The 19,401-nt window shown below is 47.2% G+C and overlaps 1 protein-coding gene across 1 annotated transcript in view; it reads left to right on the top strand.

Moving 5' to 3' along the window:
- Nucleotides 1–19,401, top strand: part of LOC308058079 (ankyrin repeat domain-containing protein 26-like) — a gene marked incomplete at its 3' end in the record, with an annotated part of 181,669 nt that overhangs the window by 79,267 nt on the left and 83,001 nt on the right. The window lies entirely within an intron of this gene.

Genomic DNA, 19,401 nt, shown 5'->3' with positions numbered 1-19,401 from the left:
TCTTTTATTTTGTTGTTTTTACCAGAAACATTGCCGGAACAGAAAAGTTGCTGGTTAAGGGCCACACTTCAGCACTACCTCCCACCCCATCCCCTTCCTACTCCATCCCCTTGTCTGCATACCCCTGCCCTCAGATAGCTGGGATGGGAATGACACTCCCGAGGATGACTTCAGGGGATGCCCGAGAAAGTAGATACCTTCACATCTTCAAATTACCAGAGAAGAGGATCCCACCGAGGTCAGGACTCATTCTCAGGACTGAGAAACAGAGCGCAAGTCAGACGCTGCACCTCCTGCCTCCCACCCCACGCTGTACCCACAGGACAACTTGGTTCCTGCTGTAGCAGGAGCTTGTTATCCCTCACGTAGACCTGGTTCTCCAAGACCCAGAGGGATGTAAGCTCCATGCTTAACCTGAACTCTGAACTTCAGTGCACGTCACTAAGCTGTTCCCTGCAGCCTACAGATAAGAGATGCTAAGGAAACGTCCCTGACACACTAATAGCCACATGAAAGCCACTGCCAAGAGATGAAGCTGGCAGGCTAAACTCTGGCCTTTTAGCCATTAATTGTGAGCTGCTCTTTAGGATAATTCTTGTCCTGTTAGATCTACCCTTGTAATGAATAACTACTGCTCCTGAAAAGACAGGAAAGATAAGGTTTGGAGGTTTATTAATAGCTCTTCTTCTGACATCCTTTTTAACTGTGCCCATTTGTACGTTTGCTTTGTTGTACAACATCTAAACTGTCACAGGTCCAGATCTCCCAGCGGTGCCTTGCAATCCCCAGCTTGTATAAACTCATCTAGCTGCACCAATCTGAGGGAGACCTTCCCGCCAGAACCTGCTGAGATCTTGCCCGTAATTGCCCTTCAGAAAGGGAACACCACCAGATTAGTAAGCAATTTCGTTGTGATCTGTCTTGGTGTTTACATCTTGCTTGCTTTCACCAGGCATCAGCTCCCCATCTTGACAAAGCTGGGCAAAAGTTAAATCCCATGAGGATACCACGGGCAAAATACTCCTGACAAGTCAGAAACACAACTGACAAGTGAACAACGCTGACAATTCTGTGGCTCAGGATTTCCCGACTACCGCGCTGCCTTTTCTCCTGCAACCATACGTTTAGTCAGTGCAGTGTGCAAGGAGGCTGCAACATACTTCGTCCCATGGTATGGTTCTCTTCTACAGCCACAACCCCTTTAGTCCACTGGTGCCTTAATTTGCATTATAAAATCATCTGAGTTTGTGAGAATTGATTTCATTAAAAACTGCCTCCCACCCCAAAACCGACAGTAAAATTACTGGTTTGAATTGCCTCATCTGTCAACTAAGACCTATTGCAGGAAAAAAAAACCAAAGATCATTTAATTTTGGCATACAGAATTTTTTGGTAATGGTATAAAAGCCAAAGTCGAGCACTGTAACCATTCCAGTAAACACAGTCTGTTAGGTCAAAGCATCCAAGACTCCATCTCCATACTGAAAAAATCCTGCACAGAGCCAGCATCTGACAAGCTCTCTCTTTCCCTCTTTCCCTGCACATAGGCTCTGTTGTCACATCCCTGTACATCCCATGGTAACTCTCCAATCCCACGCCTCCATGTAGTATAATGGGTACTGCAGGGAGGGATGCAAGGCGGCTCCTAGCACTGTGCCATGTAGGATCCTTTCCTGAGCTTCCAGAGCTTGATGGGACATTCCTAAATGGAGCTTCTCAGACAGATCCTCTCTAACCCCGTAGCACAGCACAGCACAATGTAACATCAGGAAAAGGCAGTGCTGCACTGAGATCTGCTTCCAGGCAAGCTTGGGGGAGTACAGTCGAGATACCGGACTGCTGGGCTGCTATTCAGGGGACACAGCAGAACTGCATGCAGCCGAGGGATGGGAAATGCAAACACCTGTATTTGGGGTGGAAGAATCCCTGGCAGTACAGGCTGGTGGGCACGAAAACCTTTCTACGGAAAGGGAGCTTAGGGGCTGCAGCACAGGACGTACAGGGAGATGCTGGGATAAATGGCTTTGCACAGCCTTGAGAAGGAAAGACGAAGGTTGGTATCACTTGGTCTTACTTTTCGTGTTGTGTGCACACCTGGTCAAACTTTGACACTTGCTTTGAGCACTGTGTTTGCTCAGATGATCTCCAGAGGTCTCTTCCAAAGTTATTCTATGATTTTATCTTCTCCAGCAGCCCAATTCCATTTCACATGTTCCCCAAATTTCCAATATTTCCTATACACCTGTGCATATATATAGGCAGATGGTAGACAGACAGGCATTAGAGGAACTCAACCTTTAAGAAAGTTCCCAATGAGGAATTCATTATGACATTTTGCTGAACACTTAAAGCCAAAAAAAAAAAAAAAAAACCCAAACCAAAAAAAACCCGAGCAAAAAGACAGGAACCTCAGAGTATTTAAAAAGAAATCTGAATGAAAGTGGGGGTGACCTAATTAGAATAAAAAAGTAAAACGCTGCTTATATTCAAAGATCATCAGTTTGAAATTTCAAACTGGCTTTCAGAAGTTCATAACGAAATGGAAGAGATGCCTTTGGCTGACATGGGAAATCTTACCAGCTTTGATCTCTGCGCACATGCAATCCAGTTATTCAGAATTGTACTTTCTTGTGTAGTTTGAAATAAAGCTTTCATAACGCTTCCCATCCCTTTGTTGCAAATCAGGACTGAAACATTCAATTGCTGAAGTTCAGCATAAAAATCGTATCAAGCAGGATTCAACATACGCTGGATCACTCAATAGAAGAGTTGGCAAGGACATTGCCAAGAGATGCTACACACGACTGGGTACTTGTTTTGGTGGTGACGACTAGATCTGGAAATCCCAGAGGGAAGCTGTACAGGGATTTACAAGGTCCTGCCTACGTATTTCCACAGTGACAAGCAGCAGCCTGCTTGAATAGCATCCTGGAAGCCTGCTTCCATAGCCTTGCCAGGCTTTGGTAGGAGCCTCTTGGACCTTCACGCTTCCCAGGAGCAAGAGCAAAGAGCCTTCTCTTGACCCCTGTTTTCCTGGGGAAGAAACTGAAGCAACTCAGGTGCACTAAGGCAGACAGTCTTTGCTGCGTTCTGGACCTCAGCTCCTGCACCAAGACCTCTGGGACCAAGCAACTCGGAGCTAACTACCAGCCAGCTGAACTGGTTTCCTTGCAGGTGCAGTGTCCAAAATGCATTACCTTCTCCAGTTCAGCAAACTGGAAAAACAGTGACTGTCTTCTGAGACCAACAGGAACAGTACAGGCTGTCCACGACACAGCACACATCGGGCGCTTGACCAGGAGACTGCCGAAATACCACGTGCTTGTGGCCTCCCAAGGAACGCGTATATTTGGCCAACAGGGCCACATACCCATTTCAGAAGGTACTGAAGATCAAGGAGGTTGCCGGTAGCTACTACAAAGTGCTAGAGCACTTTCCAGGAGATCTGAGAGAGACAAAGCTCTACAAGAGGCTCCCACCCCACATACCAGGTATTTGCTGCACCTTTTGCCTGTGCGCCCATTGGCATTCTGCTTTGGGGCTAAAGTGCAGTTTTGAAGCTGCTGCCAGCTCATCTCCACTTAAGAGCTCATTCTAATGAAGAGTATTGGATCCCAGGGACCAGATCAAACCTACTGGAAAACCAGGTTCTGGACCCCACAGGGTTTTTGTCAGGGTCTCAATACCAATTGCTTTGATCTATCATCTCTGATTGCACTTGCTACTCTAGACAAACTGCTGATAAAGCTGCTGATAAATGTCTCTTCCACCAGCTCAGAGCTTGCCCATTTCTTAGCACTGCCCTTGGTCTGCAGGAACTGAGCTCCTAGAGCTGTCGTCTGCCCCGCAGGATCTTCCACAGCCCAAGGGCAGTCCAGCTGCCTTCTTACAATTGCTCTTTCAGTCTAACAGAATCAGCCTTGCACGACTGTGCTCTGAAGACACCGTTGCACTATAAAACTCCACTCTGCAGCTTGCAGAGTTTAAGCAGAGGTTGCGCCATGCTTCAAACACTATAATCAACAGCAAAACCCACGTGCCCTGCCCATCTCCAGCCACGGCAGCAGCACGGCAGCTCACATGCTCTGGTTCCTTTTTGTCGCTGTTTCCTATTATCACAGAACAGTGTTTTGCACAAAAAGAGATGAGCTCCCTACCTCTGCGTGCTGATGCAGTAGCGGGCCACCCGGTTACCAACGTTGCGAACCAGCAGCGTTTTCTGGGTGCTGTACTTGACAGGACAGGCTGAGAAGTTCACCTGGTCAGGGAAGTCCAGGATAGCTCGGGCACCTATAGCTCGGATAGGCACAACAAACTTCTCCCTTTCTGTGATGCAGATGAGCTCGTGGAAATAAACCTGCAGGGAAAGAAACAATCTCAGCACAATGCTTTTAGCACCATTCCCACGGCAGAAGGAAAACTGCTGTTTTCTAGGACTGTAGCAGTATCATTCAGTAACGCAATAGTACCTTTTACCTTCATGAGCTTTCATTCCAGTAGCATGACTTGCACAGGGTCGTTAACTTGCAAAGAAGAAACAAGCCCACTGATTCACCTGCTTTCGCAGCAAGCTGGCAGCACCACAATTATCTGATGCTTTGATTCTGAGACACCAGAACAGTCTCTTCGTGCAAGGGATCACAGCACTAATGGAACCTGCTTCAATCGCCACCGCAGACTATTGGAAGCACCACTGAGAACCCAGCTGTGCCACAGCACTAACTCCAATGCCAGCAACGCGGCGACCTTGTTGAAGTTTGGCAGGGGATGCTCAGGTACGTTTTCAAAAGGACTTCACCACATACGTGATCAACGGTCAGTCGCTGCGGAAATACTTCACAAGCTGGTGACGTACGGAATTAGACAATTGCGGCAGCGTCAGGGCAGTGTAGGGTACGGGTGTATTTCCTGCCCCTTCTCACAGCGTTATAGGGCCAAGGCTGGGGACACGCACCCTTCAAAAGCCACCTGGTCCATCTCCCCACACCAGAGCTGGCTCAGCTCCAGACCCAAACTGTTTTTGCAAGAGGTTTCACAAGTACTTAAAAGCACTAACAGTTCCACCCCTGCCCTCAGCAGCCTACGCCAGCTCTGCGCTAGAGTTAAAGGGTGTTAGTTCTTCCTGTGTCTGAACTCCGTTTCCCTTTACATCTCACCCAGCCTCAGGGGACACAGGAGACAGCTCTGGCTGATGCCTTAATCACACCCCTCTGTAAGGTCTGTTCTAGAGGAGTAAGTGACGGCGTGCCTGGTTAGCACACCCACCCCAGGCAGGCGGCATCGGGAGCTGCACACGGGGGACACTCAGACACCCCACCAGAGCAAAGCCGGCTGTGCATTGCCAGCCACTGCCTTCTGCAGAACAGAGCCAGGCAATCCCCCCCCATCCCGGCTGTCTGGTGTTTAGCAGCAGGAAGGCAAATCAAATTACCAAAATCATGTTACTGTAGAGATGAGCAGAGCAGTCTCCAGATGTATGGCGTGGTGTCGCTGCGCTGGAACTATCACCTTGCCCCCACTGAAATCAGTGGTCAAACTGCTGCCATAGGGCCAGGAGCCATTACCCCCAGCAGCGCTCTTGTTGATGAGCTGATAAAAGCTCTGCTTCTCATCACTCACCGGCTGCCCTGATGTTTTCCTCAGTGCTTTTAATTAATTTGATATTTTTGTCATTGTTGAAGCAGCAAGCACTTTGATTTAGGAATTGCATACAGCAGCAAACTCCCTTCAGCAGAACTGATCCAGACTCCTCCACGGCTGGGATTTCTGCTCCCATCCCCATCCCCTCCTGGAAGGGCCCTAAGGCAGCCAGCCCAGGCACAGACACATACCTATTGCTCTAACACAGGCGCTGACAGCCAGCGCCTCACCCGCCACCCAGCACCTCGCCTACCACCTGCTCAGCTGGGGTTTAAGGTTGTCAACACAGATGCTGCCCCATCCAAGACAAAAAGAATAATCTCTTTTTCTAGACATCTCAAATATTCACCCTAGAAACTGCACAAGGGCTTTTGCTTTTCCTATTTGGAAGGTAAAATACTAGGAAGGGAACTGCAGCAAGCAACCTGCATGATTTAATACCGCATTTCAGGAAAGCGTTTCACCTTCAGCAAGTCATTCTGAATTGGCAATTTTGTACTCAATCTTGCAGCTAAGCCCTCTAAAGTAAAAGCTATGGGCAGCCCATATGAATTTAAAGCACCTGTTATCTGGGTACTTCACGTCCTGCACTGTTTCGATCCTCAGAAACTCATTAGCAAATGAAGAATGTTATTTGCTTTTGTTGTTGTTGTTGTTCTTTTGGCCACACTACTGTAACAAAGGCATTGCAAAGCCAATTGAAAGCTACCTGCCTTATTAAGTCTTGGCATGCAATATTTACTTAGCTCCCTCTTTCAGGTGCCAGGTAGGCAGGGGAGGATGCAAGTTCAGATCAGCAGGAGGATAAAGAAAAAAGGAACTTCAACAACTGGAGCTACTTGAAGGAAGTAAAAGGAAGTAACTGTCAAGTCGTTGTCATTGCTAAGGAGCAAATGGATCAACAGCAATGCAATTAAGAGCCCAAGAAATAAACCCCCCCCAAAAGCAAGCACAGGCAGCCTTCCCAGCTCCCTTGCTGGTGAGGGGCACTGCGACCACCTGCACAGCAACGCACAAGGAAAGGGAATTCTTTCTCCATGGACCTGAGGGCAAGGCTAAAGCAGCAAGGATTTGGTTTCACAGAGACAACCACAACCTTGAGAGAGAGATGCCTCTCGCCATTCCTGCAGATGCACATTATGCTCCAAGCCCCCTCTCCAGGGACACCGTGGGACATGGCATCCCGTGCAAGGCTTGACTCAGCCCTTCAGAGCGGGCTGACCCTTCAGCCACGCTCTACCACCCCACCAAAGTGGGACCTTGCACCAGGCTGAATGCAGCGTCAGCTCAAACAGGGGGAAAGCCAAGGCAGAGGGGTGCTAGGCAGAAGCTGGCTGCTTGTGTCGCTGTGAACCCATGGTCCCTTAAGCTTTTGAAAGCTGAATTGCCCTCCCTTGGGGGTAAGAGGTTGCAAAGTCTCTACTGCAGCACTGCCTCGTGTTACCAGGGCGCTAACTCTGCTACACACTTGCTTGCAGCCTAGGGGCACAGTTGAGACCAGTGCAAAATGTTGTTCTGCTTTGCAACTGCAAACCCTTAGCAGACTGTTTAAGACCAGGTTTCTAAATAAACGTGCCTGGATGACAGAGGGGTTGCATCCCATCTATGCTTTAAAGTTTGTTGTGTTTAGACACAGCTTCAGGCTATAGGTTTTCATGCAAATACGACTTCATCCTTCATACAACTCCCCTCTCAATTTCAAGGAAGATCCAGACAGTTGTACGATGGTTCCCCTTCTCGTGCTCCCCTGTGACAAGCAGTATATTACAAGCTCTGGCCTTCCAGGTATCACCACTGGCATCTGAACTGGCACCCACTGAGACTGAAGCGGCTGCTCGTCTTTGGTGCTGTTTCAGGCTCTTTGTAAACTCAGGCTAACAGTAATTACTGTCACAGCAATATCAACCCTAACTGCCCAGAACCCCAAACTCAGATGTCAGTTTCCCTGCATAACCTATCCCAAAGGCTTCACTGAACTCCTTGCAGCAGCCAACCTGCACAGAAAAGATCCTTGTAGCATGAGGTAACACGGCAAGCCAAGCAGGGAAAGCTCCCGCTGAAACCCTGATATCAGAAAGGCTGGAAAATAAGGGCCATCACAAGACAGGAGAGACCGGAGGATGAAGATCCGTTTGCAGCAGAGGGGGTGCCCCTGCGCCTGCCCCCCTCACCTGCCGGTTCGCAGGAGTCTTTGAAATGAGTCACTTGGCTTCAGGTTCCTGTGGCGCCGGGCCATTTGCCTTGGTCTTCTGCTCCTTTCCTCCTCACAAGAGTCATCTTAAAAGTATTTGTGGAATAGTTTCTGTGCACAACAAAACATCTAACAGGGCTGGGCTGACTTTTAAAGGACTTATTTTCAGTAATGCAATAACTCGCTGTCCTGTCGTATTCCATAGTAACCAATGAGCATTAATTCAGTCTCCACCGAGCATCAGCAATGAATTTCACAAACCTCACAGACTGAACTTGCATTGCCTGAAAACAGTGCACTGCTACAGGGAAAAGAGCAAGAGGACAACACAGAATAAGCTGTGCTATGTTTTTATGTGCTTCTTACTTCCTTCTTCCTTTACAATAAACTATTAATAAGCCTGCAGGACGCACAAATGGAAGTATTTCTGTCTGTTGTTTATCTGCCAGTCAGTGCCACAATGGTTTCCAATTCAGCAGAGGCCGTCAGACCATAACGCAAGAACACACGGGAACGTGGGCTGGCACGAGAACACCCACGCTGTACAACTGGAGCCATAAAACAGAAACGTGCAAATCAGAAGCAGCAAGAGTAACAAATTGGAAATGTTGCCCAGCAGAAAAATTAGCAGTTCATTTATAACACAAGTGCCAATAAACCAAGAGGCACACCAGCTATTTCTTTTCTGACAGTCTGAGCACGTGGCACGTTCCCAAATGACTGCGAGACAGTAGGAAACTGCTCATTTTCCAAGAAAGGGCTACGTGGCATTTCAGCCACTAACAACTCACATGGCCCGATTAATTAGGGCTTAGCCACAATTTTACTCCTTTCAATCAGGAGTGACTTCACTGAAGTCAGACTTACTCCAGGGAAGAACAGATTCAAAGCAAGAGAATTATACAAACCAACTCCCCATCAGGAAGACCCGGACCCCAGTTCACTGGGTTACCCACAGTCCCTGTGGATCGTGCAGCATCAGGGATGTAGAGGTTGTTCAAAGGCAGCACTCCTGAGCCTTCCACAACTAACACAGATACTCTGCAGGCAAGCAACTGCAAGCCCAGCACAGGTGGCTTTACAGAACCATTTCCCAAAGCCTGCCTCTTGGCCAAGGGCTTTGCAAGGTGCTCTGCACCTCCTGACCACGCTGTGGATGCATTTCTAGCTGAGCGACAGCACTGCGGGACTTTGCTGACTCACACTCCATCAAGTATGAGACAAAAAGTCTGATTTGTACAACATTCTGGTTCTGCTGTATAATCCCCATGTGCTCCTCACCAAGCAGCCCACATCCCTCCCCCAATGCCCTGCAAGGAGCACAAAACCCAGTTTGGCAGAAACCGCCGTGGTGTCGCTGCAGCTGTGCAGAGGACCTTGCTGGCACAGCTCCCTAATGCCACACACTCACCAGTTCAAGGGCAAGACAAGGGACAAAGTACTGGACATGAGTGCTCCTGGGGGTTCTCTCACCCTACTTCTATTTGGGGTGATGTTCATCTGTTGCTCTGCTGCTTCTCTCTAGTTGAAGAGCAGCAATTTGCCCTTCATGGGAACCAATTTACTTCCACACCCAAAACGAATGCTAATTCATACTAATAAATCACATTTTAAAGGAAGCAGTGCCCTCTGCAAAGCCTACCTCGGTGAGATTAAGCTCTTATGTCACTTGGGCAGTATGGAGAACTGCCCTAGGCCAACATCATTTTAACCTTCCATACGAATGACGTAAAACCATTTCTCAGTCCCTCCCCAAAGCAACAGATCATTTCACAAGCTCAGGGAGCCAGGGACCGCAGGGCATTTCCTCTCTAGTTTGCTACAGCCACGCTGTTTGAGGATAGGACAGGGCATTAAACTAAATCTAAGCAGCGAACGCAAGATGAGAGAACAGCTGTGCCCAAAGGGATCCTGCGCCTCTGGCCTGGTGCGGAAACGCCAGCTGGCTCAGAGCGACCCCCTCACCTTGCATCACCCACAAATTTACACAAAGAACCCTGCCAAGAGGCAGCAGAGTGCTGGTGCAAAGAATCAGCCTGTCTGTCTGTGTTCCCCTGTAGGACAAGGCCTCAAGGACAGGAGTCCAAGTACTGATAGCCTGATGAATAGGGACTTGTTAGAACTTGCAGGGCACAAGCCCTGGGAACCAAGGAACAAGCTAACTGCAGACCCCTGAGCCGTTACAGCTGAGGAGGCAGCCAGGCGGACAGAGAAACAAGTAGCCAGATAAGGGAACGGATGGCGCCGATATGTAACTTTGTTAATCAAGAAAGCCGCCTAGAAAGAAACCTCCTAATTTGGGAATAGAAATTGTTGCTATGTCAAGGTAAACTAATAAGTTCCTATTGTTCTAACGGTGTGCCTTAAATATCAACCAATCCCTGTTTTTTACGCTTAAGATTTAACCAATCAGTGTGTAATATGTAGAAGGTAGAAACGTATAATTGTAAGAAAATCACTAATAAACCGACAACTTGCTTGCATCAAGCTGCGTCCCGTCTCTTCATTCGCCGCAAATTGGTGACCCCGACATGATCCGGTGAAGGATCTGATGTGGACGGACTCTGGAATCGCCTATCTGAGCGACATGCAATGGATCCCACAGAACTTTGAATGATCCGCTGAAAGGAAGCGGGAGCCGGCCTGAACACCCTCCGGAGTTGAGAGGTGAGCTGTGGGAAATCCGTAATGGGGAATCAGGCTTCGTCCCCGGAAAGAGACGTATATGAGCTTATGAAAGGTCTCCCTAACAAACATGAGAAAAGTATTTCTGGGCATGACCTTAAAGCAATGCTTAAGTGGGTGCAAGTAAATATGCCTGCAGTGACCGCAACTACAATTTTTATGCGGGAACTTTGGGACGACACAGGGGTGAAATTGTGGGATTCTGCGACAAAAGGCAATACTGAGTCCCACCGTCTGCTCTCTTCATGGAGAGTTATTTTTGAGACTCTGAAAGCACAAAAAGAAAAGGCAGAGGAAGGAGAGGAGGAGGAGTCGCAAGCTCCTATAGCCCTGTCCTTATCAGCCTCTAAATCACAGTGCTCTAAACCCCTGGGTGTCAATGCAGTGGGGTATCCGCCAGAAGAAGACCCCTTTGACCCGGGACCAGTAGAGCCTGAACAAGAACCTGATTTATACCCTCCTCATCTACGTGATGTGTGGGCAAAAATAAAGAAACAAGCCTTAAAGGAGGGGGATCTAGAAATGGCTAAAACTACAGTTGCTCCGGTCTTGTATTCTCAGGGTCGGGCAGGGGGAGCACGATGGGAGGCTCTTTCTTTTTCGGTTGTTAAAGAACTGCGCCGCACGGTTACGGAACGTGGTATTTCTTCTCCCTGTTTTATAAGTCTGTTATCTTCTGTGTTTGATGCTTATGTCATGACTCCTCATGATTTGAAATCTTTAGCACGATTGCTGCTAACCCCGACTCAGTACACGTTATGGGAGTCGCACTGGAGAGGGGGACTGCAAGCACTCCTGCTCACGTACGTTAACCATAATGATGCTGCATCAGCTGCGCTGGCAATAGAGCATCTTGCGGGCACCGGTGCACGTGCTGATCCGGTAGCGCAGGCTCAACACTGCCCCCGTGCGGCTCTCGAGGCAATTAGAGAAGAGGCGAAAAAGGCTTTTTTCCAGGTCTCTGACGTACAAAAGCCACAAAAAGCCTTTACTAACATCACTCAGGAGTCTCGAGAACCTTATATGCAGTTTATTGATAGACTAAAACAGGCTTTGGAACGCCAAGTAGATAATGCGGAAGCTCGGGATATATTGTTAACAAAACTAGCTGTTGAAAATGCTAATGTTGATTGTAAAAGGCTACTGAAGTCTCTTCCCAACCCGAACCCCGCTCTGGTGGAAATGGTGGAAGCATGTAACCGAATCGGTACGGTTGACCACAAGTTTGAAGCTATGGCTGCTGCTTTTGCAGCGATGCGTGGTGTGGGGAATTGCTATGGTTGTGGTAAGCCTGGTCATCTAAAGAGAAATTGTCTTGTGAGGGCTGCGGGGAATAAACAACAACCTCCTGGTCCTGGAGTTTGTCCGATATGTCGGAAAGGGCGTGATTATGCTAATCGATGTCGATCTAAGTATGACTTCCAGGGACAACTGATACAGGGAAACCGACCGTGGAGCGCGGGGCAGCTAATCACTAATAAACTGACAACTTGCTTTCATCAAGCTGCATCCCATCTCTTCATTCGCCGCACTGACCAACTTTTTGTTTGGCTTCAACCACCGCTGGAAACCTGAGTGATTTCCCTCCCATTATGAAGGCAAGATCCATGGTGGATGGAGATCCAGAATCATTCATGCTGGAAGGGACCTCAGGAGGTGTCCAGGCCTACATGCTGCTCAGAGAGCGATCAGTTATGGGGTTGAAGCAAGTAGCTCAGGCTTTCCTTCAAGTGGGGCTTGAAAAGCTCCAAGGATGGACATGTCACAAGCTCTGTGGGACATCTGCTCCACTGCTTGACTGTCTTCATGGGGAAGGACATTGTCTTCCCTTGCTTCAGCTGATGCCCATTGGCCCTCACAGTCCCATCAAGCACAACAGGCAAGAACCTGGCTGCCTTTTCCTGCTGATATGGCCCAAGAAGATATGGGAAGGCTGTTATTAGGTGTCCCCAAAGCCCCCTCTTCTCCTGGCTTTGCACCTTTCAAACAAATAAGGCCCACGGCATCCTGGGCTGCATTAGGAAGAGCACTGCCCAAGGGTTGGTAGAGGTGATCTTTCCTCTCTACTCAGCCCTGCTACAATTTGTCTTGCTGACTTGCCCTTGATTTCTACTTTACCAACGTCACCCATACTTGACTCAAACGTGCCATCCACATTTTCACCACTCCTGCCTTGTCTTTTTGTTCAAAACAAGTCCAGGAGAGCTCTTGCACTATGTTGGTCAGGGATCTTCTTCCACCTTCCCTTCAACAAAGGCCTTCAAGTAAAGGTCCCTTTCTCTAGTGCTCTAAAGGAGATATTGCTCTCCTTCTAACCTTCATGAGGTGCTTGAGAGAATCTGAGCAGAAGACCTTTGTACATGGAGGAGTTAGTGATGAGTGTCACAGAAAATCTGAGCAGGCCTGTGCTGTGCTCCACGTACCTCTTGGCCTTCAGGCTGGGCTGTGCTGAGTGTTTCCCTGGGTTGCAGAACAAGCCATACTGGAAGAAGAAATCTGCAGGAAGCTGCTGGTGAATGGCCAACCGCACGCCCTTACCTTTGTCTGGGACTGCAGTTACCAACTCCCAAGTGAACATCTCCTCTTAGAACACGAGAAGTGATGACTAGAATGGGTTTCCCTGGCAGAAAGCACTTCAAGAGCTGACAGGAGCGGTGTGGGATAACCCTTCTGCAGGCAGGATCTGCACCACTTGCTGCACCACCCTCCCAACGCTGGAAACTCCGTGTTCCCAGCCTCGGAAGGGACGGCATACAGCTGACACGGTTGTCTCTGTGTGTAGAGAGTTTGCTCTAACCAAGGCCATTTGAAATGATACTTTGTCTCAGAGTCCAAGTGCCTTTCTTACTGCAGCCATAACCAGCTGGGCTGCTGATGGCCCATCCCCCAAGGGAACTGGACACTCCAGGGACCTCAAACTTGCCTTCATGGCCACGTGCCTCCAAGTGGCCTATGAGCTTCTCAGATGTAATGGGTGTCACAATGATAGCCCAGATCATCAGCCTGCGTGTGGCCTCGGTTACTCCTTGGTTAGCGGCTCCTGAATGGGAGAAGGCAGTGACAAAGAGACGCGCAGCAATGGAAGAGATGGCCAAGGACCCTGCAGGTGCCATGAAGGCTCTGCAGGAAGAAGTGTGAGAAATAGCCCCTATAGCTTTTCAAAATGGAATGGCATTAGATATGAAGCTGGCGGCTGAAGGCAGAGTCTGTGCTGTTGTTGATACCAGTTGTTGTGTATATGTAGATCAAAGTGGGAGAATTCCTACAGATATATGTGTTAAAAAAAATAAAAGAACACATCCCAATATTGCTCATGAGTTCCAGAAATTTCACGCCTTCTATGAAATTGAAGACATTTGGAATACGCTGACGTCCTGGTTTCCTGGTTTACAGCTCTGGGTTAAGAAGTTCATCTCTAGATGCCTTTCTCCTCTTTCTCTGTGATCACTCCAATCCATTTTACCTATGTAGCTTCTGCTTTAAGGTTCAGAGAGGAAAAGTTGGACTGTCTTTCAGTAGTGTCTGTAATTTTCCCTATGGGCAACTCTTCAGTTGTGGCAATAGACTTCATGGGGATCTGCACGAACTAGCAATAATACAGCTGAGAAATGTATTTTTTATTTATTAATTTCTATCCCAGTCCCCTCACCACCACCACCATCCACCATTCACCATTAGCAATCCCTCTTTTAGTTCTGGTTACACCCCATACTCTAAGGAAATCAGGCAATATTTACTGCCAAGAATTTGCTACATTCAGCTCTAATAGTGAGGCTGGAGAGTTGAGGAGCAAGGCTGTCCACACAGTGTTTAGCTCCAGGGACTGATTTTCCTACCTGTCCGCACCTCCTCAGGAGACACTCTGCATCAATAGCAATTGGGAAAGCCTTCTATCATTTCTCCAAAGTGCTCATTACCTGCCTTTCCCTTTCACTGTACGGCTGAAACTTATCTCATGAAGTGTAGGAGCCAAACTTGAAGACCAGATGTCCCTGATGGAGGAGACAGGGCTTGTCAGGGCATTCTTCCTCGGCATGAGCCCAGGGTGTCTGTGGTGCTGTGGACTTCAGGTATTCAGAGGAGACTCAAGAAACCTCTCAAGAACACCAAGTCAGGAGCAAAGCCCACAGTCCCTGGAAGCGTTAACAGGCCCCGCTGAGGGCCATGGCTGAGAAAGCCTCCCCATGGCCTTGTTAGAGCCCATCCTTGGAGGCTGTGAGTGCAGGTAGGCAAAGGCGCTGTGCAGGCAGCTCTGCTGCTGAGCAAAGCCTTGGCTTGCTTGATGAAGCAGAAAGGCCAAGCCGTGACCTTCAGCCTGTGGGAAGGTCGGTGCTGTCCCTCACACAGGGCTCAGGGCTCTTCCTGGGGACCATGGAAGGTGGGCATCCAATGCCGAATGGGATTGCTGTGGGAGATGGTGTTGAAGGCTTCCCTAATATCCAGGTAGACAGCACCCACATTGTTTCCCTCACCCACTAGACAGGTCACCTTGTCACAGCAGGAGATCAGGTTCATCAAGCAGGACCCGCCTTTCATAAACCCATCATGGCTGGTCCTGACATCCTGGTTTTCCTTTGCCTCCTGTATGATGGCGCTCAGGACGATCTGCTACACAACGTTCCCTGGCGCTAAGATCAGGTTGACAGGCCTGTAGTTACTCAGATCCTCCTTCTTACACTTCTTGTAGGTAGGCACCACTCTGAAAAACCTTCAGTGTTCTGGGACCTCTCAGTTAGACAGGACTTTTGATAGTCATCGCTGTGGTGAAACAGTTGAGGAAAAAAGCAATGATTTTCACAGTATTCCTGTATCATGAGATTTCCTTAGCCAAGAACACTTTCCAAAGCACTTTGTCCTTCCTGGATATAAGGTTCACCTGCACCACAGGTCTTCTGTGGCTGCAGAGAATTCACTGGTAGCAATGCCCTCTGCTGCCAGCACTGCACAGTCCAGCCCTGCATGTCTCTGGTCCCAAGAACAGCATGGATTGCTCTCCTTAAGGGCATCTCATTTCACCTTTACAGTGCCAACTGCCAACCACCCCAACATGATCTGCAGGAAAACTTCTGCTTGTGTGTGACCTTGGGTACCTGTAGAGGTATTTTTAAAGTACCGAGAAGACATGTTGCCATTGTCCGGGTTAGACAACCCAGGCCTGTTAGTTGAAGCTGCAGAGCAACTTTAAATTGTCCTGGGAACAAGCAGTGTGAGAAAGAAAACAAGCTATGCACGGACAAGAAGCCAGGTGCAGAAGTCCTGGGAACCGCGAAATCAGCACGCTCTCATCGGCACACTCTGATCAGGCGCCTGCAGCATGCGCACCGATCAGTGACACAGACACCCACGTGGCCAGAGACTTTTATCCAATCACCTGTGTGTAAAGTCGGGTGGGCGGTCGGTTTAAGTTATAAATATGACCTGTTTGTTTAATAAACTGAGCACGACATGTAGCCATATTGATGTGATTGTCGTGACTTGGCCGACTCTCCACGGGGGACCCTCTTTGTCTTCCCACTGAAAAAACGCCCCAGTTACTTGTAATATTATTTAAATGCAGTCATTTTAGTACTGGGGAACACTGCAACAGACTGACAGCATGATAGTCTTAACAGTCCTATCTTGTAGAAATCTTTCTAATTTCTCAGAATGTATTTGGCAGTATTTCTTAGTGTAATAATATCATCTTCAACCTCAGCTTTTAAAAAGGTTTTGGGGAAAAAAAAAAAACACACCTGCAACAAAAATAGAAAATTCCAACATGTTTTATGGCAACAGTTTTAAATGAAACTGTTTCAGCATTAAAATTCCATTAGAAGTGGGACAAAACCTCCCAGCATAAAGACAATTATCTAGAGATTCAATTACTGAAACTGCTTGCAATCAGCTTACTTCAGTGGAATATTCTTTTTTCAAGCTTACAAGAAAAAAACATTCTTGAAATGAATCAGAAGTCAACACCAAAGTTTCTCTACATGACAAAGCAATAAGGCAATTTAATATGGTATTAACACATGAAACAGAGGTTAACTATGCTTTTCAAAGATCACTTAAAACAGAACTGAGAAAAATGGGCTGATGATATGTTCTTAGGCTTATGTTCTAAAATTGTCATGTTCCATAGTTTCAGATGAGTCAGCTGAGTAGGAAAGTTGGTTGTCTGGTACTATGCTCGTGCTTCCAGACCTAATCCCATCCATAATTAAAAATAGAGATTATTTGCCAAAATTTGTCAAATCTGAAAACAGTTTTGAGTTTTGTCTTATCTGACTTATTAGCAAAAGCATCTAGGTCCTTCTTTCCTTCCTAATTAAGATGACATGGATAGAAATATTCAATGTTCACTTATGTTGATTCAGAACAAATTAAAATGTAGTAGTATGAGACTCTGCCTTAGCTGTGTTACAAGAGGTCTGGAGCTCAAAGATTTGTACTGCTATACATCAATAAGAAAATAATATCCATCCTTCTGTACTAGCTGATTATTTCTTTAACTAGAAAAAAAAAGTAAGAAAAATCACTTTTCTTCCAAAATGTTAATTCTCTAGGGAATGTTTTTCAACTGTTCTTTGTTACCTTCCTAACAAAACTGAAACTAATTACAGCAACACTTCTTACCACTCACAGATCTAACATGCATATAATCATGGTAAGAACAGTTATTTTCCAGCTTTATAGTATATATGTACATTCCTCTTATGCATTTAGAGGTGGACTTTTTCAGCCCAGGAAGGGTGACTGTACGTAGCGTGTCTGGCCTTCTGCAAATTACAGGCTTGATAATGTAAACTGGTCACTTCCTCAACTAACTGGTAGCTGAACAAAAGCACACATTGATTTAAATTTTCCAGGTGATGAAAAATTCTCCACTTAACCTGGTAAAACCTTCCAGGGATTAAGTGCTGCCTTTACTAACAGTAGTATGTCCTTGGATGGTAGTCAAGGTCAGCACACTGCATGGAAATGCAGCTGTCCTTGCCCTGACATACAGTAGACAAGCTAACAATAACATTTTTGTTCAGCTCTGCAGAATCAGTTTGCAAAATGTGTAATTTAGATCGTTCAGTTGGTAGGGGTTTTTACTATATATATATGTATAAGCAAGGGAAACATAGAAAACTAGGAGGTTATTACAAAAGGTGGGAATGGAGATTAAGCACTGGCAGGAGAAGAGGATTATGAATTTCTGGCAAAGGCCCACCTTCTCGTGTGTAAAATAGGCACATCTCTGGTGTCCCACAGCAGGGAAGGAGGAAGAAAGCTAGCTGCAGAGAAAGGCACAGCTGTGAGAGAGGCAGACACCAGGGAGTAACTGCCATGGTACATGGCAAATAGGGGCGTGCGGGCTAACAGCAACTTGAGTTCACATGGGTGAAAAAGAAGGAAAGCACTGAGTCCATAACACAAATTAGTAATAAGCTATTTATTCTTGCAGCTCCCATCACCTTTGGCTAATAACAATCTTTGACAGCAAAGTAACGATTAAAATCCTCAGGACCAAATTTAACCCACTGACCATGAAGTGGCAAATGAATCCGCTCTTGTGGCTGAAGTCAAGAATGGCCAGTGGTACCAAAGGGACCGATGTTTCTGTGCGTTAGTTCTAGGGAATCATGCTCTGCATTTCAGTGATGGACTACGTATTGCTGGCTCTGCCCTGATTTACGGATGATACACTAAAAACCTCACCTATCCCACCATCAGGTAGTCATGGTCTTCTGGCACTCTCGCTGCACAGGGGGAGAGAAACCCAAATTCATTTCACTGAAGTAATGCAAAAGACAACCTCAGGAATGCCGAGAAGAATTTTTTGTGAAGTGGACATCTTTCTGGATTTTTCAGATTTGCATTCAGTATGCTTTACTTAAGTTTTAGCTGTTTACACTGAGCAACATAATTCTTAATAAATTATTACCGAGGGGGAAAAAAATGCAAAGCCTCTTGGGAAGACGACAGCATGAGCTTACTAGAATCGCAGGCCATTAATTCCTTGGGTAAAGCAACATCCTGCTGTGGTGCTGGATTTAGCTTTGATGACAACATTGACAACATTTCTGTTTCTGGTTTAATTTGAAGTGTGAAACTCTGTTAGCAACCCCGCCCAAACATCATTTTCCTCACTTCAGCTATGCGGAAGAGCAGAGAGATATTACTTTCAGTTTAAAAATAGGAACAGTTTCCCATCAGTTTATTCAATTTTGCCCCCTTTCTGGAACTTACTGCGCTTTTGCTTGCCTTGGTGGTTAGGGGCTGTGCTGTAAACCAAAGCAATAAGGACGACTTTAGTTAAAGAAGAGGTTTGGGTTTGTACCTTCTTGCTAAGAAATCTTACGACAACTCCAAGATAATGTATTTGAGGTCACGAAACACACGGATGCTCAGTCTTCTCACTACTGTCTTGCTTTGAGGGCAGCCAAGACAGAGGAATGTCATTTTCTTCCGCCGCTGCTGGTGACCTGTGGGCAAGATGCAAGCAGAGAGAGAGATCACCGCACTCTTCCTTCCCCAGCTCCCTGCTCTTCTTTGCCTGTTGGTTCATAGCAGATTCCTGTTCTGCAGCGGTAAGGATGGTTCTGCTGGTTCCTGCAGTCTGCCTGCAGCCACAGCTGACAGCACAAGGCTGAGGAGAGGGCAGATCTGCACCAGTGCAGCTCAGGCACCGCCTCAGAGCTGTGCCAGCGCACAGTGCAAGCACTCGCAGTGACAAAGGTGCCACTTAAGAGTTCTGGTCTTTGTGAATATAGCTAATCTTGTTCTTTTTATTCTTTCCTCTCTTTTTTCTTCACATACACGCACACCCCCACACCCTCCCTTAGCCAAGGAACATTGTGGTACCCAAAACATCCTGTGGCAATTAGTTCCCCGGTTTCCCTGTGATTAAGTACCTG

Source organism: Falco punctatus, assembly GCF_963210335.1.
Source record: "Falco punctatus genome assembly, contig: scaffold_23, whole genome shotgun sequence".
Classification (NCBI taxonomy): domain Eukaryota; kingdom Metazoa; phylum Chordata; class Aves; order Falconiformes; family Falconidae; genus Falco; species Falco punctatus.
This window is presented reverse-complemented; position numbering and strand designations above follow the sequence as displayed.